Genomic DNA, 3,457 nt, shown 5'->3' with positions numbered 1-3,457 from the left:
GAGCACCAGAAAAGCGAGGCGCGCTGGCAGAAGAGGGCAAAAGAGGGCGGAGTTCGAAGGCGAGGGCAAAAGAGGTCCGCGGTTCGAAGGCGAGCTGTCGGGTTCCGGAGCGGAGGCACCAGGACTTGGTAACGTGGTGGTAACGGACTTGGCACCAGGTGGTAACGGCCCGGGAGGGAGAGACGCAGGCAGTGGCAGGTGGCGCTTGATTACCGGGGAGACCCGCGTGGCCAGGAGACCAGACGATGCGGATGGAGTGAAGGTCAAAGCGCCATGAGGCTGTCCGAAAAAGGTGGGCGGCTAGAGGGGCTGTAGTACCATGGAGGCATCTGGAACACGCGTAGCGCGAGTCCGTGATGAGGACCCTTGAGGTGGGTTGAGAGGCCACCTCAAGCGATGGCCACCTCTGCGGCCTGTGTTGCGTCCGGCGAGCGGTAAGAGACATGGGTTATTGTAACTGCGGTACTGAGTATGTAGCACTCTTTAATAAAACTCTTCAACGCCGACTTGGAGGACTGGGTATGTACCAATGGGTATGTTCTGGTCTTCAATAAACCTTTTTGATGCCTGCTTGGTCAGTTATGCGCCAGTAAGTGTGTGCCGCTCTACAAGGACAAAAATGACCCTTTAAATTTCCCCGATTCAGGGCGGAATTGAACCCACGTCACATGGTTCGTCAAGGACAGCAACCCGACGCTTCGAAAGCATGCCACAAGTGCACTGCGTATGTGCCACTGGGTGCGCGGCAAGCGAAGGACCAATTCTCAGCGCTCGGAGCCACTGGCGCGGCAGGCTTGTCGTCTCAGAGGCCACGCGCGGACTTCTTGGCAGTGCCACCAGATGACGCAGCGTGTTCAGAAAGAAACACGAAACAGGAGATTAGCAGCCACATGACGTGTTTATCAGCGTTCGCGGGCACCGAAGCAACATGCATTTCGGATACTACGCTCACGCTTCTCAGTGCCGCCGCTAGGTGGTGCCGAGAATTCTTAGGGAACTGTGAGAGAGGAGTCCCGACGTTGTACGTGGCTCAAACATAACTCGTTTCGACTGTGGCAACACGCTGTGTCGCTACTTTGATTCAATGCTACGCATTAAACGCATTACCGTTGACAGTCATCGGGAGATGGGCTCTGCCGACTCGTTTGGCGTTCCACCCTCAGTGGAATGCGGCTGCCGTGGCTGGAATTGAACCCACCGCTTCAAAATAGGCAGTGCAATGCCATAACCACTGATTCACCGCGACGTGTCTGGGCCTTGAAGCTTTGCACTGCGCGCCGGATTCGGCGGTCTGTCTTTAAATTCGATTGCTTTAATGCATTGACACAGAAAGCTACGTAAAATGCCCGAGAAACACGATTTACTCGAAAGTTAGTTTCACATGGGCGCTGTGCGACGAATGCGAAAATGGAGCTCTGATTGGAAAGGACGAGTAATTGAATCACTGTAATGAACGAGCCAGGAAAGAGTTTCGTGCTCGCAGCATTGAACAATGCGTCGTCGGCTGCCGTAGGTGTGGTTGCAAACCCTTTAAAGAATGGGCGTGGCTGTTTGCCGAGAATAAGGCCCGTAAACATATGGACCACAACTAAGTGGCTCTCCGAGGGAAACAAAGCGCCACGGGATGACGTCCCCAACTTCGGAACTGCGGTCACGCTGCTTCCAATGAGCTGCAGCCATCGTACGACGCCTGGCTTGGCTGGATAAGGCTGTGTTTTTGGAAACCGTGTTTTGTGGATACAGGCGGCAGTCTTTGTCTTTACTATGTTGACACACTTCTGAGCTAAATTGACGCTCAGAGTGAATGTATGCGGTGACAACAGCTACGATATCGCAGATCCACGTCGGTCGTTTTCTCTTCTTTTTCTCGTGACTTTTTCGCTACGCTCTTCCAACATATCAGGAAAAGTTGGTCTGCCGTATAATTTTAAATATAGCGCACACCGCTGTGTTCGTGCTTTTCCGTTTATTGCATGTGCACCACTCTTCCGGTTAAGACAACAATAGTATAGCACTAAAGATATTTTATGTGTACAATGGTGGCTTCGGAACCTATGGAGGGGTGAGGGATTTTACCACACTTGTCTAACGGCAAGGAGGTCAATATTTTATTTCGGATGTCATGGAGGAGCATACCATACAAACCATACCATACGGTCGCTTATTTAAACCACGTTCTCGGTTTCAGTCTCAGCGCTAGTACCCCACAGTCATTGAGCCCCACTGCGACGGGCCTTCCTCGACCACTGGCTGAGCAAACGTCAAATCTTTTAATATTTCACAAGGATAACTTGGTTCACTCGAAAAGCAGCGAGTACCAGTAGTGCACACTTAGTATAACAGATGGCGCCACAAATCCGCCGGTCAAAATGGGAGGCGAATTTGAAAACGTTTGAGGGCTATATTGGCACGGCGGTATACGCTATTTTTGTGACGTTATTTGTGAATTGGTATCTTCCTTGGCATCCAGAAGCGACCCAGCATACAGAACCGACGCCGACGTCCTGTGACCGCACACAAGAGATTTTGTTGTAGGAACATTCTAGTATTAAGCGTTTAATAGGGCTCTAGCTTCACTTACCACAAAAGCGCCTCTGTTTCAGCTCGCTTGCGGCCTGAATGTCCAAAAAACCTGAATGTCAAATATTGGAGACATTCAGGTTTGTTGGGCAGTCCGTCTCATCGAACATTCAGCCTCGCTGGACATTTGATGTCGCCGGTCATGAAACGCGTAGGGAATTTCGCCTCCTTAGACATTCAGTTTCACGAGCCGTACAGCTTTTATTTCGGTGCACCATGTCTGTGGATGATACTAGCTAGCTAAATTGAGGCAACGTAGTCGAGACAAGGTGAAGGCATCGCTGGCGGCGGACACACCAACACGGACTGGCTTTAATTAACTTTCACCACGTGGAGCTCTTTAACGTTCACTAAAGCAAGTTAGACGACGGCTTCACATTTTTACTTCCTTAGCATGAATGAACAGGACATACAGGTGCCTAACTGCAACTATTATTTTATTGCTCAAATACGCGCATTTCTAGTATGCATTTTGGTAAGCGGACGTGCTGTGACAGCTGCATGGCGAGGAAAACAAGAACAACAAATTAACAAAAAGATGAAGATGACCATCACCTTGTGCGCTCAGGATGAAATAAAATGCCCAGGCAGCGGGGCGCTTTTCCTGAAGATGATACTAAGGGGCAGCTCACACACGTGTCCTCCCACTTGTCAATTCTATTGCTTTTAAAGTTTCCCCAGTTTGCTATGTTCGCTGCGCGTCAAGCTCGGTTTTACGAGTGCCGGCTAGCAGCCGCCATCTCTGCATTGAAAGGCCAAGTGTCCCGAATCTTTAGTTATGAAGTGACAATTGGGCTATGTAAGCCCCCCTATTAAGGCATCTGCCCGCCTGCTGTCAGAGGAATCGAACAAACTACCCGCTCCGTACAAGTGACAC

Source organism: Dermacentor silvarum, chromosome 8, assembly GCF_013339745.2.
Source record: "Dermacentor silvarum isolate Dsil-2018 chromosome 8, BIME_Dsil_1.4, whole genome shotgun sequence".
Lineage (NCBI taxonomy): Eukaryota > Metazoa > Arthropoda > Arachnida > Ixodida > Ixodidae > Dermacentor > Dermacentor silvarum.
The sequence above is the reverse complement of the archived record's forward strand: the minus strand, read 5'-3'. Positions refer to the sequence as shown.